Source organism: Eucyclogobius newberryi, unplaced genomic scaffold (genome assembly GCF_026437365.1).
Source record: "Eucyclogobius newberryi isolate DKJ021-1_F unplaced genomic scaffold, fEucNew1.0.hap1 SCAF_29, whole genome shotgun sequence".
Classification (NCBI taxonomy): Eukaryota; Metazoa; Chordata; class Actinopteri; order Gobiiformes; family Gobiidae; genus Eucyclogobius; species Eucyclogobius newberryi.
In genome coordinates, this window is record NW_027315934.1 from 1,188,603 (window position 1) to 1,207,349 (window position 18,747).

Here is an 18,747-nt window from a genome sequence, read left to right on the forward strand (position 1 = left end):
TTGGTGGAGACCATGCCCAGCCAGAGTGGCCCTTCCCCGGGGTGAGTCTGGGGAGAGTGGGGGGTGGCTCTGGAGGAGCTCCAGGGGTTCCAGGGGGTGCTCGGCGGAGGCCATGCCCAGCCAGAGTGGCCCTTCCCCGCGCATAGTCTGGGGAGAGTGGGGGGTGGCTCTGGAGGTGCTCCGGGGGCTCCAGGGGGTGCTCAGTGGAGGCCATGCCCAGCCAGAGTGGCCCTTCCCCGGGGTGAGTCTGGAGGAGTGGGGGGTGGCTCTGGAGGGGCTCCAGGGGTTCCAGGGGGTGCTCGGCGGAGGCCATGCACAGCCAGAGTGGCCCTTCCCCGGGCATAGTCTGGGGAGAGTGGGGGGTGGCTCTGGAGGTGCTCCGGGGGCTCCAGGGGGTGCTCAGTGGAGGCCATGCCCAGCCAGAGTGGCCCTTCCCCGGGCATAGTCTGGGGAGAGTGGGGGGTGGCTCTGGAGGTGCTCCGGGGGCTCCAGGGGGTGCTCAGTGGAGGCCATGCCCAGCCAGAGTGGCCCTTCCCCGGGCAGAGTCTGGAGGAGTGGGGGGTGGCTCTGGAGGTGCTCCGGGGGCTCCAGGGGTTCCAGGGGGTGCTCAGTGGGGGCCATGCCCAGCCAGAGTGGCCCTTCCCCGGGCAAAGTCTGGAGGAGTGGGGGGTGGCTCTGGAGGGGTTCCAGGGGGTGCTCGGCGGAGGCCATGCCCAGCCAGAGTGGCCCTTCCCCGGGCATAGTCTGGGGAGAGTGGGGGGTGGCTCTGGAGGTGCTCCGGGGGCTCCAGGGGGTGCTCAGTGGAGGCCATGCCCAGCCAGAGTGTCCCTTCCCCGGGCAGAGTCTGGAGGAGTGGGGGGTGGCTCTGGAGGTGCTCCGGGGGCTCCAGGGGGTGCGCGGCGGAGGCCATGCCCAGCCAGAGTGGCCCTTCCCCGGGCATAGTCTGGGGAGAGTGGGGGGTGGCTCTGGAGGTGCTCCGGGGGCTCCAGGGGGTGCTCAGTGGAGGCCATGCCCAGCCAGAGTGTCCCTTCCCCGGGCAGAGTCTGGAGGAGTGGGGGGTGGCTCTGGAGGGGTTCCAGGGGGTGCTCGGCGGAGGCCATGCCCAGCCAGAGTGGCCCTTCCCCGGGCATAGTCTGGGGAGAGTGGGGGGTGGCTCTGGAGGTGCTCCGGGGGCTCCAGGGGGTGCTCAGTGGAGGCCATGCCCAGCCAGAGTGTCCCTTCCCCGGGCAGAGTCTGGAGGAGTGGGGGGTGGCTCTGGAGGTGCTCCGGGGGCTCCAGGGGGTGCGCGGCGGAGGCCATGCCCAGCCAGAGTGGCCCTTCCCCGGGCATAGTCTGGGGAGAGTGGGGGGTGGCTCTGGAGGTGCTCCGGGGGCTCCAGGGGGTGCTCAGTGGAGGCCATGCCCAGCCAGAGTGTCCCTTCCCCGGGCAGAGTCTGGAGGAGTGGGGGGTGGCTCTGGAGGTGCTCCGGGGGCTCCAGGGGTTCCAGGGGGTGCTCAGCGGAGGCCATGCCCAGCCAGAGTGGCCCTTCCCCGGGCATAGTCTGGGGAGAGTGGGGGGTGGCTCTGGAGGTGCTCCGGGGGCTCCAGGGGGTGCTCAGTGGAGGCCATGCCCAGCCAGAGTGTCCCTTCCCCGGGCAGAGTCTGGAGGAGTGGGGGGTGGCTCTGGAGGTGCTCCGGGGGCTCCAGGGGTTCCAGGGGGTGCTCAGCGGAGGCCATGCCCAGCCAGAGTGGCCCTTCCCCGGGGTGAGTCTGGGGAGAGTGGGGGGTGGCTCTGGAGGTGCTCCGGGGGCTCCAGGGGGTGCTCAGCGGAGGCCATGCCCAGCCAGAGTGGCCCTTCCCCGGGCAGAATCTGGGGAGAGTGGGGGGTGGCTCTGGAGGTGCTCCGGGGGCTCCAGGGGGTGCTCAGTGGAGGCCATGCCCAGCCAGAGTGGCCCTTCCCCGGGCAGAATCTGGGGAGAGTGGGGGGTGGCTCTGGAGGTGCTCCGGGGGCTCCAGGGGGTGCTCAGTGGAGGCCATGCCCAGCCAGAGTGGCCCTTCCCCGCGGTGAGTCTGGAGGAGTGGGGGGTGGCTCTGGAGGTGCTCCGGGGGCTCCAGGGGGTGCTTGGTGGAGACCATGCCCAGCCAGAGTGGCCCTTCCCCGGGGTGAGTCTGGGGAGAGTGGGGGGTGGCTCTGGAGGAGCTCCAGGGGTTCCAGGGGGTGCTCGGCGGAGGCCATGCACAGCCAGAGTGGCCCTTCCCCGGGCATAGTCTGGGGAGAGTGGGGGGTGGCTCTGGAGGTGCTCCGGGGGCTCCAGGGGGTGCTCAGTGGAGGCCATGCCCAGCCAGAGTGGCCCTTCCCCGGGGTGAGTCTGGAGGAGTGGGGGGTGGCTTTGGAGGGGCTCCAGGGGTTCCAGGGGGTGCTCGGCGGAGGCCATGCCCAGCCAGAGTGGCCCTTCCCCGGGCATAGTCTGGGGAGAGTGGGGGGTGGCTCTGGAGGTGCTCCGGGGGCTCCAGGGGGTGCTCAGTGGAGGCCATGCCCAGCCAGAGTGGCCCTTCCCCGGGCATAGTCTGGGGAGAGTGGGGGGTGAATCTGGAGGTGCTCCGGGGGCTCCAGGGGGTGCTCAGTGGAGGCCATGCCCAGCCAGAGTTGCCCTTCCCCGGGCAGAGTCTGGAGGAGTGGGGGGTGGCTCTGGAGGTGCTCCGGGGGCTCCAGGGGTTCCAGGGGGTGCTCAGTGGGGGCCATGCCCAGCCAGAGTGGCCCTTCCCCGGGCAAAGTCTGGAGGAGTTGGGGGTGGCTCTGGAGGGGTTCCAGGGGGTGCTCGGCGGAGGCCATGCCCAGCCAGAGTGGCCCTTCCCCGGGCATAGTCTGGGGAGAGTGAAGGGGGTGGCTCTGGAGGTGCTCCGGGGGCTCCAGGGGGTGCTCAGTGGAGGCCATGCCCAGCCAGAGTGGCCCTTCCCCGGGGTGAGTCTGGAGGAGTGGGGGGTGGCTCTGGAGGAGCTCCAGGGGTTCCAGGGGGTGCTCGGCGGAGGCCATGCCCAGCCAGAGTGGCCCTTCCCCGGGCATAGTCTGGGGAGAGTGGGGGGTGGCTCTGGAGGTGCTCCGGGGGCTCCAGGGGGTGCTCAGTGGAGGCCATGCCCAGCCAGAGTGGCCCTTCCCCGGGCATAGTCTGGGGAGAGTGGGGGGTGGCTTTGGAGGTGCTCCGGGGGCTCCAGGGGGTGCTCAGTGGAGGCCATGCCCAGCCAGAGTGTCCCTTCCCCGGGCAGAGTCTGGAGGAGTGGGGGGTGGCTGTGGAGGTGCTCCGGGGGCTCCAGGGGGTGCTCGGCGGAGGCCATGCCCAGCCAGAGTGGCCCTTCCCCGGGCATAGTCTGGGGAGAGTGGGGGGTGGCTCTGGAGGTGCTCCGGGGGCTCCAGGGGGTGCTCAGTGGAGGCCATGCCCAGCCAGAGTGTCCCTTCCCCGGGGTGAGTCTGGAGGAGTGGGGGGTGGCTCTGGAGGTGCTCCGGGGGGCTCCAGGGGGTGCTTGGTGGAGGCCATGCCCAGCCAGAGTGGCCCTTCCCCGGGCAGAGTCTGGGGAGAGTGGGGGGGTGGCTCTGGGGGTGCTCCGGGGGCTCCAGGGGGTGCTCGGCGGAGGCCATGCCCAGCCAGAGTGGACCTTCCCCGGGGTGAGTCTGGGGAGAGTGGGGGGTGGCTCTGGAGGGTCTCCGGGGGCTCCAGGGGCTGCTCGGCGGAGGCCATGCCCAGCCAGAGTGTCCCTTCCCCGGGGTGAGTCTGGAGGAGTGGGGGGTGGCTCTGGAGGGTCTCCGGGGGCTCCAGGGGCTCCAGGGGGTGCTCAGCGGAGGCCATGCCCAGCCAGAGTGGCCCTTCCCCGGGGTGAGTCTGGGGAGAGTGGGGGGTGGCTCTGGAGGTGCTCCGGGGGCTCCAGGGGGTGCTCAGTGGAGGCCATGCCCAGCCAGAGTGGCCCTTCCCCGGGGTGAGTTTGGAGGAGTGGGGGGTGGCTCTGGAGGAGCTCCAGGGGTTCCAGGGGGTGCTCGGCGGAGGCCATGCCCAGCCAGAGTGGCCCTTCCCCGGGCATAGTCTGGGGAGAGTGGGGGGTGGCTCTGGAGGTGCTCAGGGGGCTCCAGGGGGTGCTCAGTGGGGGCCATGCCCAGCCAGAGTTGCCCTTCCCCGGGGTGAGTCTGGAGGAGTGGGGGGTGGCTCTGGAGGTGCTCCGGGGGTTCCAGGGGGTGCTCGGCGGAGGCCATGCCCAGCCAGAGTGGCCCTTCCCCGGGCAGAGTCTGGGGAGAGTGGGGGGTGGCTCTGGAGGTGCTCCCGGGGCTCCAGGGGTTCCAGGGGGTGCTCAGTGGAGGCCATGCCCAGCCAGAGTGTCCCTTCCCCGGGGTGAGTCTGGGGAGAGTGGGGGGTGGCTCTGGGGGTGCTCCGGGGGCTCCAGGGGGTGCTCGGCGGAGGCCATGCCCAGCCAGAGTGTCCCTTCCCCGGGGTGAGTCTGGAGGAGTGGGGGGTGGCTCTGGAGGTGCTCCGGGGGCTCCAGGGGGTGCTTGGTGGAGACCATGCCCAGCCAGAGTGGCCCTTCCCCGGGGTGAGTCTGGGGAGAGTGGGGGGTGGCTCTGGAGGAGCTCCAGGGGTTCCAGGGGGTGCTCGGCGGAGGCCATGCCCAGCCAGAGTGGCCCTTCCCCGCGCATAGTCTGGGGAGAGTGGGGGGTGGCTCTGGAGGTGCTCCGGGGGCTCCAGGGGGTGCTCAGTGGAGGCCATGCCCAGCCAGAGTGGCCCTTCCCCGGGGTGAGTCTGGAGGAGTGGGGGGTGGCTCTGGAGGGGCTCCAGGGGTTCCAGGGGGTGCTCGGCGGAGGCCATGCACAGCCAGAGTGGCCCTTCCCCGGGCATAGTCTGGGGAGAGTGGGGGGTGGCTCTGGAGGTGCTCCGGGGGCTCCAGGGGGTGCTCAGTGGAGGCCATGCCCAGCCAGAGTGGCCCTTCCCCGGGCATAGTCTGGGGAGAGTGGGGGGTGGCTCTGGAGGTGCTCCGGGGGCTCCAGGGGGTGCTCAGTGGAGGCCATGCCCAGCCAGAGTGGCCCTTCCCCGGGCAGAGTCTGGAGGAGTGGGGGGTGGCTCTGGAGGTGCTCCGGGGGCTCCAGGGGTTCCAGGGGGTGCTCAGTGGGGGCCATGCCCAGCCAGAGTGGCCCTTCCCCGGGCAAAGTCTGGAGGAGTGGGGGGTGGCTCTGGAGGGGTTCCAGGGGGTGCTCGGCGGAGGCCATGCCCAGCCAGAGTGGCCCTTCCCCGGGCATAGTCTGGGGAGAGTGGGGGGTGGCTCTGGAGGTGCTCCGGGGGCTCCAGGGGGTGCTCAGTGGAGGCCATGCCCAGCCAGAGTGTCCCTTCCCCGGGCAGAGTCTGGAGGAGTGGGGGGTGGCTCTGGAGGTGCTCCGGGGGCTCCAGGGGGTGCGCGGCGGAGGCCATGCCCAGCCAGAGTGGCCCTTCCCCGGGCATAGTCTGGGGAGAGTGGGGGGTGGCTCTGGAGGTGCTCCGGGGGCTCCAGGGGGTGCTCAGTGGAGGCCATGCCCAGCCAGAGTGTCCCTTCCCCGGGCAGAGTCTGGAGGAGTGGGGGGTGGCTCTGGAGGGGTTCCAGGGGGTGCTCGGCGGAGGCCATGCCCAGCCAGAGTGGCCCTTCCCCGGGCATAGTCTGGGGAGAGTGGGGGGTGGCTCTGGAGGTGCTCCGGGGGCTCCAGGGGGTGCTCAGTGGAGGCCATGCCCAGCCAGAGTGTCCCTTCCCCGGGCAGAGTCTGGAGGAGTGGGGGGTGGCTCTGGAGGTGCTCCGGGGGCTCCAGGGGGTGCGCGGCGGAGGCCATGCCCAGCCAGAGTGGCCCTTCCCCGGGCATAGTCTGGGGAGAGTGGGGGGTGGCTCTGGAGGTGCTCCGGGGGCTCCAGGGGGTGCTCAGTGGAGGCCATGCCCAGCCAGAGTGTCCCTTCCCCGGGCAGAGTCTGGAGGAGTGGGGGGTGGCTCTGGAGGTGCTCCGGGGGCTCCAGGGGTTCCAGGGGGTGCTCAGCGGAGGCCATGCCCAGCCAGAGTGGCCCTTCCCCGGGCATAGTCTGGGGAGAGTGGGGGGTGGCTCTGGAGGTGCTCCGGGGGCTCCAGGGGGTGCTCAGTGGAGGCCATGCCCAGCCAGAGTGTCCCTTCCCCGGGCAGAGTCTGGAGGAGTGGGGGGTGGCTCTGGAGGTGCTCCGGGGGCTCCAGGGGTTCCAGGGGGTGCTCAGCGGAGGCCATGCCCAGCCAGAGTGGCCCTTCCCCGGGGTGAGTCTGGGGAGAGTGGGGGGTGGCTCTGGAGGTGCTCCGGGGGCTCCAGGGGGTGCTCAGCGGAGGCCATGCCCAGCCAGAGTGGCCCTTCCCCGGGCAGAATCTGGGGAGAGTGGGGGGTGGCTCTGGAGGTGCTCCGGGGGCTCCAGGGGGTGCTCAGTGGAGGCCATGCCCAGCCAGAGTGGCCCTTCCCCGGGGTGAGTCTGGAGGAGTGGGGGGTGGCTCTGGAGGAGCTCCAGGGGTTCCAGGGGGTGCTCGGCGGAGGCCATGCCCAGCCAGAGTGGCCCTTCCCCGGGCATAGTCTGGGGAGAGTGGGGGGTGGCTCTGGAGGTGCTCCGGGGGCTCCAGGGGGTGCTCAGTGGAGGCCATGCCCAGCCAGAGTGGCCCTTCCCCGGGCAGAGTCTGGAGGAGTGGGGGGTGGCTCTGGAGGTGCTCCGGGGGCTCCAAGGGTTCCAGGGGGTGCTCAGTGGGGGCCATGCCCAGCCAGAGTGGCCCTTCCCCGGGCAAAGTCTGGCCGTGTGCGGGGTGGATGATCCCTGCTCCGCCTCACGCGAGTTCGAGACCGGCTGGGTGCCCTTTTATCCATGAGGCACTGCACTGCCTCCGGCAGCCGAGTTCGGGGCCCGGTGAGGGCTCCAGACTCCAGGGGCTCCGACCCGGAGCCTCCGACCCGCAGAAGGTGCTCCCTGGCCGGGCAAAGTCTGGCCGTGTGCGGGGTGGATGATCCCTGCTCCGCCTCACGCGAGTTCGAGACCGGCTGGGTGCCCTTTTATCCATGAGGCACTGCACTGCCTCCGGCAGCCGAGTTCGGGGCCCGGTGAGGGCTCCAGGCTCCAGGGGCTCCGACCCGGAGCCTCCGACCCGCAGAAGGTGCTCTCTGGCCGGGCAAAGTCTGGCCGTGTGCGGGGTGGATGATCCCTGCTCCGCCTCACGCGAGTTCGAGACCGGCTGGGTGCCCTTTTATCCATGAGGCACTGCACTGCCTCCGGCAGCCGAGTTCGGGGCCCGGTGAGGGCTCCAGGCTCCAGGTGCTCCGACCCGGAGCCTCCGACCCGCAGAAGGTGCTCCCTGGCCGGGCAAAGTCTGGCCGTGTGCGGGGTGGATGATCCCTGCTCCGCCTCACGCGAGTTCGAGACCGGCTGGGTGCCCTTTTATCCATTAGGCACTGCACTGCCTCCAGCAGCCGAGTTCGGGGCCCGGTGAGGGCTCCAGGCTCCAGGGGCTCCGACCCGGAGCCTCCGACCCGCAGAAGGTGCTCCCTGGCCGGGCAAAGTCTGGCCGTGTGCGGGGTGGATGATCCCTGCTCCGCCTCACGCGAGTTCGAGACCGGCTGGGTGCCCTTTTATCCATGAGGCACTGCACTGCCTCCGGCAGCCGAGTTCGGGGCCCGGTGAGGGCTCCAGGCTCCAGGGGCTCCGACCCGGAGCCTCCGACCCGCAGAAGGTGCTCCCTGGCCGGGCAAAGTCTGGCCGTGTGCGGGGTGGATGATCCCTGCTCCGCCTCACGCGAGTTCGAGACCGGCTGGGTGCCCTTTTATCCATGAGGCACTGCACTGCCTCCGGCAGCCGAGTTCGGGGCCCGGTGAGGGCTCCAGGCTCCAGGGGCTCCGACCCGGAGCCTCCGACCCGCAGAAGGTGCTCCCTGGCCGGGCAAAGTCTGGCCGTGTGCGGGGTGGATGATCCCTGCTCCGCCTCACGCGAGTTCGAGACCGGCTGGGTGCCCTTTTATCCATGAGGCACTGCACTGCCTCCGGCAGCCGAGTTCGGGGCCCGGTGAGGGCTCCAGGCTCCAGGGGCTCCGACCCGGAGCCTCCGACCCGCAGAAGGTGCTCCCTGGCCGGGCAAAGTCTGGCCGTGTGCGGGGTGGATGATCCCTGCTCCGCCTCACGCGAGTTCGAGACCGGCTGGGTGCCCTTTTATCCAAGAATCAACTGGAGTGTGGAGCTTCTACGGGCCTCCAGGGGCACTGCCGACCCAGAGCTGTGCCCCGGCTTCAGTTCTCTGTATCTCAGGAAGTTTTTTATTTATACATTTATTTCATCCATAATCTCTGGCGCCTAACTGATGAAAGGAACTGCTAAACTTGGTTCAATTACCACAGAATCCCAGTGTGCTATAGGCTGGCCACTGCTTGGTAGGAGTTTCCCGTACGTGAGTGACTGTTCCTTGCTTCCTTCACGCCCCGCTCAACCTCGTCTTCTTCTAAAGAGTTTGGCGCTGTCCTCAGAAGCTTTGGTCTTACTCAGCACCTGAGTGGCCCCACCAAGAGCAAAGGGCACACTCTGGACCTGCTAATGACAAAGCGGGTTAATATTTCAAATTACAGTGTGGTAAATGTTACTTTGTCTGATGGTTTCTGTATTTCTCCAGGTGCAATGAGTTTGCAGTCTTCTTTGCAAGACTCAGTTCAGAACATTAAAAATACCATTATTTGCAGATAACAAGCACGCAGCCAGCTAGACAACTGGAGTTAACCCATTTTGCATTTGTGGCTGACAAAACTTTCCAAGAGATCACCACAAGTCTGAATTCCACTACATGCTGTCTTTATGCATTGCCGACTAGATTTTTAAAGTCTATGGTGAGCAGTCTGTTGGCTCCAATCAATCAAAAAGTCAACATGTTGCTTGGATCTGGAATTTTCCCAAGATCCTTAAAACTGCAGTCATTAAGCCTCTCTTAAAGAAGAGCAGTCTTGATGCCACAGTGCTAAATAATTACCGGCCCATCTCAAACCTACTACTACTCAGTTGTCCATTCAAGTATGCAAATTATTTACAATGACAGAAAATGCGCTGCTGTTACAAATTGGAATAAGATGGAAAAGTATCCCTGCACACACAGATTAACTGCACTCTTTTCACTTTTTGATTCTCAGTTTGTTGGCAAGGAATGACTGATGTGGACTCATTTTGGATGAAAAACGTGTTTTGCGTTTGTGGAAACGCACCATGGAAGGATGTATGGACTCTGTGGCGCAATGGATAGCGCATTGGACTTCTAGGCATAATTTGCAAGGGCATTTAAAGGTTGTGGGTTTGAGTCCCACCAGAGTCGCTAATGGTGAGAGAACATATTAGTTTTTTACAATGGAAAATCTGCTCGCTTTACTATCTGATGAAAGGCACTGCTGAACGAGGTTCAATTGCCAAGGGTGCTTGAAAAAGTAAGCAAATACATCGGCATTATGTCAAATAACATTATCTTGCAATTTTTCCTCAATATCCAGATTAACTGCAGTATATTGAGTGCGCAATAAATTGGCGAGAGTCGATTGATTGAAAGACTTCCAGTTTTTTTATAGCTACATTGGTACAGGGGATTTAGCTCAAAGGTAGAAAGATTGATGCCCTCGTTCTCCATTAAACACAGTTGATTGGACAGGGGCTGAACTTTCGAATGTTGCTGGCTCGCTTTAAAAAAAAAGATATTGCGGCTTGTCGAGTCACAAATATTTAATTGGGCGGGCTGTTTGTCTCTGTGGCGCAATTGGCCAGCGCGCTCTGCTGTTAACCTGGAGGTTGGTGGTTCGAGCCCACCCAGGGAAGATTGAAAGAGCTATTGCAGGCAAAATCTATGAGGTAACATTGGTCACTGAATATCTTGGTGAAACAGGTTAAAGTAGCATTTAAGAGGCTCTGTGGCTTAGATAGTCAAAGTGCCTGTCTAGTAAACAGGAGATCCAGGGTTCAAATCCCAGCAGTGCCTTAATGATAGCCTTTCAAGCAAATCAGTTGTTTACATGTACAGAAAACCTTATCACCCGAAAGAGCTCTTACATTTTGCAATTAGAGATTGAAAAGTATCCCTGAATAAACAGAGTAAATGCACTCTTTTCACTCCTTGTTTCTCAGTTTGATGGTAAGGGTTGATTGAATGATTGATTGATTGATTGATTGATTGATTGATGTAGACCGTTTTCGGATGACTGTTTTGCTTTTGTGAAAAAGGGGAATCAGACAAAAGTTGCAAAGGCATTCAAAGGCTGTGAGTTCGAGACCCACCAAAGTTACTGTTGTAACCCCTGTTATCTACATTGGTAAATAGGAAAGCCTGCTTGTGTTATTAACTGATGAAAGGAACTGCTAAACTTGGTTCAATTACCACAGAATCCCAGTGTGCTATAGGCTGGCCACTGCTTGGTAGGAGTTTCCCGTACGTGAGTGACTGTTCCTTCCTTCCTTCACGCCCCGCTCAACCTCGTCTTCTTCTAAAGAGTTTGGCACTTTCCTCAGAAGCTTTGGTCTTACTCAGCACCTGAGTGGCCCCACCAAGGGCAAAGGACACACTCTGGACCTGCTAATGACAAAGCGGGTTAATATTTCAAATTCCAGTGTGGTAAATGTTACTTTTTCTGATGGTTTCTGTATTTCTCCAGGTGCAATGAGTTTGCAGTCTTCTTTGCAAGACTCAGTTCAGAACATTGAAAATACCATTATTTGCAGAAAACAAGCACGCAGCCAGCTAGACAACTGGAGTTAACCCATTTTGCATTTGTGGCTGACAAAAGTGTCCAAGAGATCACCACAAGTCTGAATTCCACTACATGCTGTCTTTATGCATTGCCGACTAGATTTTTAGAGTCTATGGTGAGCAGTCTGTTGGCTCCAATCAATCAAAAAGTCAACATGTTGCTTGGATCTGGAATTTTCCCAAGATCCTTAAAACTGCAGTCATTAAGCCTCTCTTAAAGAAGAGCAGTCTTGATGCCACAGTGCTAAATAATTACCGGCCCATCTCAAACCTACTACTACTCAGTTGTCCATTCAAGTATGCAAATTATTTACAACGACAGAAAATGCGCTGCTGTTACAAATTGGAATAAGATGGAAAAGTATCCCTGCACACACAGATTAACTGCACTCTTTTCACTTTTTGATTCTCAGTTTGTTGGCAAGGAATGACTGATGTGGACTCATTTTGGATGAAAAACGTGTTTTGCGTTTGTGGAAACGCACCATGGAAGGATGTATGGACTCTGTGGCGCAATGGATAGCGCATTGGACTTCTAGGCATAATTTGCAAGGGCATTCAAAGGTTGTGGGTTTGAGTCCCACCAGAGTTGCTAATGGTGAGAGAACATATTAGTTTTTTACAATGGAAAATCTGCTCGCTTTACTATCTGATGAAAGGCACTGCTGAACGAGGTTCAATTGCCAAGGGTGCTTGAAAAAGTAAGCAAATACATCGGCATTATGTCAAATAACATTATCTTGCAATTTTTCCTCAATATCCAGATTAACTGCAGTATATTGAGTGCGCAATAAATTGGCGAGAGTCGATTGATTGAAAGACTTCCAGTTTTTTTATAGCTACATTGGTACAGGGGATTTAGCTCAAAGGTAGAAAGATTGATGCCCTCGTTCTCCATTAAACACAGTTGATTGGACAGGGGCTGAACTTTCGAATGTTGCTGGCTCGCTTTAAAAAAAAAGATATTGCGGCTTGTCGAGTCACAAATATTTAATTGGGCGGGCTGTTTGTCTCTGTGGCGCAATTGGCCAGCGCGCTCTGCTGTTAACCTGGAGGTTGGTGGTTCGAGCCCACCCAGGGAAGATTGAAAGAGCTATCGCAGGCAAAATCTATGAGGTAACATTGGTCACTGAATATCTTGGTGAAACAGGTTAAAGTAGCATTTAAGAGGCTCTGTGGCTTAGATGGTCAAAGTGCCTGTCTAGTAAACAGGAGATCCAGGGTTCAAATCCCAGCAGTGCCTTAATGATAGCCTTTCAAGCAAATCAGTTGTTTACATGTACAGAAAACCTTATCACCCGAAAGAGCTCTTACATTTTGCAATTAGAGATTGAAAAGTATCCCTGAATAAACAGAGTAAATGCACTCTTTTCACTCCTTGTTTCTCAGTTTGATGGTAAGGGTTGATTGAATGATTGATTGATTGATTGATTGATTGATTGATGTAGACCGTTTTCGGATGACTGTTTTGCTTTTGTGAAAAAGGGGAATCAGACAAAAGTTGCAAAGGCATTCAAAGGCTGTGAGTTCGAGACCCACCAAAGTTACTGTTGTAACCCCTGTTATCTACATTGGTAAATAGGAAAGCCTGCTTGTGTTATTAACTGATGAAAGGAACTGCTAAACTTGGTTCAATTACCACAGAATCCCAGTGTGCTATAGGCTGGCCACTGCTTGGTAGGAGTTTCCCGTACGTGAGTGACTGTTCCTTCCTTCCTTCACGCCCCGCTCAACCTCGTCTCCTTCTAAAGAGTTTGGCACTGTCCTCAGAAGCTTTGGTCTTACTCAGCACCTGAGTGGCCCCACCAAGGGCAAAGGGCACACTCTGGACCTGCTAATGACAAAGCGGGTTAATATTTCAAATTCCAGTGTGGTAAATGTTACTTTGTCTGATGGTTTCTGTATTTCTCCAGGTGCAATGAGTTTGCAGTCTTCTTTGCAAGACTCAGTTCAGAACATTGAAAATACCATTATTTGCAGATAACAAGCACGCAGCCAGCTAGACAACTGGAGTTAACCCATTTTGCATTTGTGGCTGACAAAAGTGTCCAAGAGATCACCACAAGTCTGAATTCCACTACATGCTGTCTTTATGCATTGCCGACTAGATTTTTAGAGTCTATGGTGAGCAGTCTGTTGGCTCCAATCAATCAAAAAGTCAACATGTTGCTTGGATCTGGAATTTTCCCAAGATCCTTAAAACTGCAGTCATTAAGCCTCTCTTAAAGAAGAGCAGTCTTGATGCCACAGTGCTAAATAATTACCGGCCCATCTCAAACCTACTACTACTCAGTTGTCCATTCAAGTATGCAAATTATTTACAACGACAGAAAATGCGCTGCTGTTACAAATTGGAATAAGATGGAAAAGTATCCCTGCACACACAGATTAACTGCACTCTTTTCACTTTTTGATTCTCAGTTTGTTGGCAAGGAATGACTGATGTGGACTCATTTTGGATGAAAAACGTGTTTTGCGTTTGTGGAAACGCACCATGGAAGGAAGTATGGACTCTGTGGCGCAATGGATAGCGCATTGGACTTCCAGGCATAATTTGCAAGGGCATTCAAAGGTTGTGGGTTTGAGTCCCACCAGAGTCGCTAATGGTGAGAGAACATATTAGTTTTTTACAATGGAAAATCTGCTCGCTTTACTATCTGATGAAAGGCACTGCTGAACGAGGTTCAATTGCCAAGGGTGCTTGAAAAAGTAAGCAAATACATCGGCATTATGTCAAATAACATTATCTTGCAATTTTTCCTCAATATCCAGATCAACTGCAGTATATTGAGTGCGCAATAAATTGGCGAGAGTCGATTGATTGAAAGACTTCCAGTTTTTTTATAGCTACATTGGTACAGGGGATTTAGCTCAAAGGTAGAAAGATTGATGCCCTCGCTCTCCATTAAACACAGTTGATTGGACAGGGGCTGAACTTTCGAATGTTGCTGGCTCGCTTTAAAAAAAAAGATATTGCGGCTTGTCGAGTCGCAAATATTTAATTGGGCGGGCTGTTTGTCTCTGTGGCGCAATTGGCCAGCGCGCTCTGCTGTTAACCTGGAGGTTGGTGGTTCGAGCCCACCCAGAGAAGATTGAAAGAGCTATCGCAGGCAAAATCTATGAGGTAACATTGGTCACTGAATATCTTGGTGAAACAGGTTAAAGTAGCATTTAAGAGGATCTGTGGCTTAGATGGTCAAAGTGCCTGTCTGGTAAACAGGAGATCCAGGGTTCAAATCCCAGCAGTGCGTTAATGATAGCCTTTCAAGCAAATCAGTTGTTTACATGTACAGAAAACCTTATCACCCGAAAGAGCTCTTACATTTTGCAATTAGAGATTGAAAAGTATCCCTGAATAAACAGAGTAAATGCATTCTTTTCACTCCTTGTTTCTCAGTTTGATGGTAAGGATTGATTGAATGATTGATTGATTGATTGATTGATTGATGTAGACCGTTTTCGGATGACTGTTCTGCTTTCGTGAAAAAGGGGAATCAGACAAAAGTTGCAAAGGCATTCAAAGGCTGTGAGTTCAAGACCCACCAGAGTCACTGTTCTAACCCCTGTTATCTACATTGGTAAATAGGAAAGCCTGCTTGTGTTATTAACTGATGAAAGGAACTGCTAAACTTGGTTCAATTACCACAGAATCCCAGTGTGCTATAGGCTGGCCACTGCTTGGTAGGAGTTTCCCGTACGTGTGTGACTGTTCCTTCCTTCCTTCACGCCCCGCTCAACCTCGTCTTCTTCTAAAGAGTTTGGCGCTGTCCTCAGAAGCTTTGGTCTTACTCAGCACCTGAGTGGCCCCACAGAGGGCAAAGGGCACACTCTGGACCTGCTAATGACAAAGCGGGTTAATATTCGGCAGGAGTTATTAAAAGTTGGTTTAATAACTGTAAAGAGACTAAAAATCTTGGGAGATATACAAGATAAGCATTTGTAAAGAAACTTGGAAAGACCTTTTTTCCACATCAAATTTTACAGTTCTTCAACCACACATGAAGAGTCACCTGAACAGGGACTTGAACCCTGGACCCTCAGATTAAAAGTCTGATGCTCTACCGACTGATGGACGCATCATATGGCAATGGCATACAGTACATACATTGGCCATTCACTCACCTTAGCCAGCACAACAGCCCAGAGGCAGCCATGAAGACACGTGAAGAGGATCCATTGCGTTGTCAGTGCAGGCAAATAAATGAACCATTTTATTGTCACCACTTGTGCTTCTTCATGTTCCTCATTTGGTTTGTCTTGTCAAAAATAGGAATTGTACTGCAGCAATCATGACTCTTGTTCCAAGTTTTATTTCCAATTAGACCTCAACCAGAGCCACTGTCTGTCTGCAATTCACAGAAAGTGCTTCATAGTTGGATTGTAGTTTTAGCTTCGCCCCCACTTGAATTGAATATTTTTGTATGGGTACTTTCTTTGTGTGTGAGTATTTTTCATTCTGATCATTTTTGCCAGAGTTCATTTCTATACAGCTACTTTTTGCTAAGGTAACATTTTGATCCAAGTCGTGTCTACCCTTGCCCTCATGTGCTATGTCTGTGTGCATTTAATAGTGCAATTATTTGTAAAATGGCTTATGATTTTCATATTTTGGCTAATAAATAAAAGTAGATCCTGATTACCTAGTCTTGATCAATGTTCGTGTAGTTCTGCACCTTTATAATGTAGCTCCAATTTGAGCTATGTGAAAGACAGTTACACAAAAGACTTGCAAAACAAATAGTAGATTTACTCAACAGGGCAAATCAAAGAGAGCAGCCATGTAGGATGCAGGCACATGCTCTGTGGTTTCATTGTGTAGAGGTCATCACATCTGCTTTACACGCAGAAGGTCCTGGGTTCGATCCCCAGTGAAACCAGCTGTGTGTTTCATGCAAACTCTCATTGACTTTGAGCATGCTGTTGGTGCTTTAAAGCTCCATGACTTTACTGTGCCCCTCTTGCATACTGAAATAAAAGCTTCATCTGTTGAGCTCATATTGTGTTCAATAGCTACAGCGTACCTATCATCTTGTATCTTTCATTCAGTCCTCTAATTCTTTCAACAAGGTTTAAAGAAATGCGCTTTCTATGTTCTCATGCAGAAATCTGGGGATGAACCAGGGACTTCTAGATCTTCAGTCTATCGCTCTGCCAAATGAGTTATTTTGGTAAGGACAGCTGGTGGGTTCATGTCTTAAACAGGAACCTACTTATACACCCCAAGCATTTGATATTTGCTGGATGCCAATGGAAATGCGTGTGCACAATCTCTCTAGGTAACTTTGCTGTGGGTTGGTTATCAATCTGATATGATTTAAAACACACGTTCAAGGGTGTTTTTTACATAGGGGGACAATGTGAAGATTGTTGCGTCATTCCACCCCAAATTCTGTCAACAAGTCGGCAGGAGTTATTAAAAGTTGGTTTAATTAAAACCCTTTAAGCGCCAAAGTCGCAGAAATGCGACTTTACCGTACAAGGAAATTTATGAAATAATAGTAGAAAATGAATCACTTCAGTCATTGGTCGGTTCGGTGCAACTTCCTCTTATTAGCCAGGTATGATCTAGGGCAGATCCGGTAAGGAAAAAAATGGCCGGAGGAAGTACACGTGGCATGCAATTTACAGCAGATTCTGACTCTGAAGGAAATTATCTCCCCGAGAGTGACGATGGATTTCCAAGTGGAGATGAAGGGACTTCGAAACAACGGACAGGTGCAAAGGACAGACGGAGGCGAGGAACCAGTGGAACCAGTGGCTGCAGTAAAACTTGCCCGGTGGATGAGAGCTGGGACATGCTGAGAGAGGTCGAGGTATTTGAGGCATGGATCAAACCTTTTGAAGACCCAGTTGGCTACACAGGAGAGATGGATCTGACGGATGCTAATCCATTTGATATTCTGTCACTCTTTCTGACCGATCAGTTTTGGACTTTCATTACTGATGAGACAAATAGATATGCACATCCGTGTATGGCACCTATGATTCTGAAGCCACATTCAAGATTTCTTGAGTGGTATCATGTATCAGTCACCGAAATGAAAGCTTTCTTCGCTTTGCATCTCTCCATGGGCCTTGTTGAGAAACCTGAAATCGAGGATTACTGGGGAACATTTTGGCTTACACAAACGCCTGGATTTGGAAATGTAATGTCAAGAAACAGATTTGAAATCATTCTTTCGTTCTTTCATTTTGTCAACAATAATGATTATGTGAGAACAGGCGAGCCCGGGCACGATAAACTGTTCAAAGTCCGCCCAATAATAGATTTGATTATTCCCAAATTTGCAGCAGTTTACAGTCCAATCAAGGAGCTTTCTTTAGATGAAATGACAATAGCTTTCAAGGGGAGATCTTCACTAAAATGTTACTCTCCGAATAAACCTGACAAATATGGCTATAGAGTGTATGCCCTGAGTGAAAGCTGTTCAGGGTATGTTTTGCGCTGGTCAATGCACACTGGACAGTACAAAAATAATGCAAGCAACATCAGTGCAACACACGCAGTTGTCCGTGAGTTGGTTTCTCCCTTTACGGGCAAAGGACACGAGATTTACATGGACAGTTACTATACCTCGCCTGTAATTGCAAATGAATTAGCAGATTTGGAAACTGGACTGTGTGGGACGGTAAGGATTACCAGGTTGGGGATGCCAAAATGCCTTGGTAAAAGTGTCTTACAGCTGAAAAAAGGAGATGACCCAGTTTTTTGCAGAAAGGGAAAACTCCTGGCTTGTGCTTGGCACGATACTAAACGTCTCACCATGTTGTCCACAGTCTATGGAAATGATTGTGTTCAGAGGAGGATCCGATCCAAGACAGATGACACTGGCTTCCGTGACATCAAAAGACCTGTATGTGTCGACCAGTACAACGCCTACATGGGTGGAGTGGACACTGCTGACCAGAGGATGAAGACATACCTCTTTCCACACAGGTCCCGGAAATGGTATCATCGCATATTCAATGCCATTATAAGCATAAGTATTGTCAACTCACACATCATATACACCAAATCCACTCCAGGCCCACACAAACCTTTAAAGGTTTACATTCAGAACATTATTGATGCATTACTGGCTGATCACTCCAAAAAACAAGAGAGGCGCTCAAGACCGGAGGGTGAAATGCCACAGAGACTCACAGAGCGTCATTGGCTTTGTCAAGCAGAGGGACGTCCAGACTGCGCCGTGTGCTCTGACCGCTCTCGTACCAAAGGCAGGCGGCAAACAAAGTACAGGTGCCGTCAGTGTGGCGTTTGTGCGGTTCCATGCAACGAGAGATACCATACGCTAAAAAACTTTAAATGCTGTCATTTGGATATGTAAAAGTGCAGGGTACCTTGACCCTGGATGGACATCTTTTCTGTGATGGCTCTCTCCTTTCTTCACTGCTTTCTCCACAACCTGCCTGGCACCAATGATGGATGTATAAGTTGGAAAAATAAAAAAAATGAAAAAAATACATAATAAATACCGTGTTTGTCATCATTTGGTCAGAACTTGTAATCAGGGCCCGAGTTTGAAGATGTGAGCAAAAGGGGTGAAAATGGGTTAAAATGTGAAAAAACACCAAAATGAGCAAAATGAAATAATCCCCCATCATCAGTGCACTGTTTGCCCCCAGAAAAGCACTCCCCTGGGGCCTGGAGGTGATCTGACCACCAGAATATAGTACCATATACCCCTGATGGACTTAGAAAAAAAAACGAGCTTCCAGCCAATAGTACACTATACCCGAGGGACTCTGTCGTTTTTCGGCAATAGTACACTATACCCGAGGGACTCTGTCGTTTTTCGGCAATAGTACACTATACCCGAGGGACTCTGTCGTTTTTCGGCAATAGTACACTATACCCGAGGGACTCTGTCATTTTTTGGCAATAGTACACTATACCCGAGCGACTCTGTCGTTTTTCCGGGCCGTAGTATGAAGTTGTGAGCAAAAGGGGTGAAAATGGGTTAAAATGTGAAAAAACACCAAAATGAGCAAAATGAAATAATCCCCCATCATCAGTG

General features: G+C 54.9%; 4 non-coding genes across 4 annotated transcripts; all 4 read left to right on the forward strand.

The window, feature by feature from the left end:
• Window positions 1-9,222: 9,222 nt before the first annotated feature.
• trnar-ucu (transfer RNA arginine (anticodon UCU)) lies at window positions 9,223-9,313 on the forward strand. The gene is given in 2 exon segments: window positions 9,223-9,259; window positions 9,278-9,313. It is a non-coding gene; the product is annotated as a tRNA-Arg (tRNA).
• A 1,917-nt stretch (window positions 9,314-11,230) lies between these two features.
• trnar-ucu (transfer RNA arginine (anticodon UCU)) lies at window positions 11,231-11,321 on the forward strand. The gene is given in 2 exon segments: window positions 11,231-11,267; window positions 11,286-11,321. It is a non-coding gene; the product is annotated as a tRNA-Arg (tRNA).
• Window positions 11,322-13,238: 1,917 nt separating this feature from the next.
• On the forward strand, window positions 13,239-13,329 carry trnag-ucc (transfer RNA glycine (anticodon UCC)). The gene is given in 2 exon segments: window positions 13,239-13,275; window positions 13,294-13,329. It is a non-coding gene; the product is annotated as a tRNA-Gly (tRNA).
• A 2,204-nt stretch (window positions 13,330-15,533) lies between these two features.
• trnav-uac (transfer RNA valine (anticodon UAC)) lies at window positions 15,534-15,606 on the forward strand. The gene has a single exon. It is a non-coding gene; the product is annotated as a tRNA-Val (tRNA).
• Window positions 15,607-18,747: the final 3,141 nt, after the last annotated feature.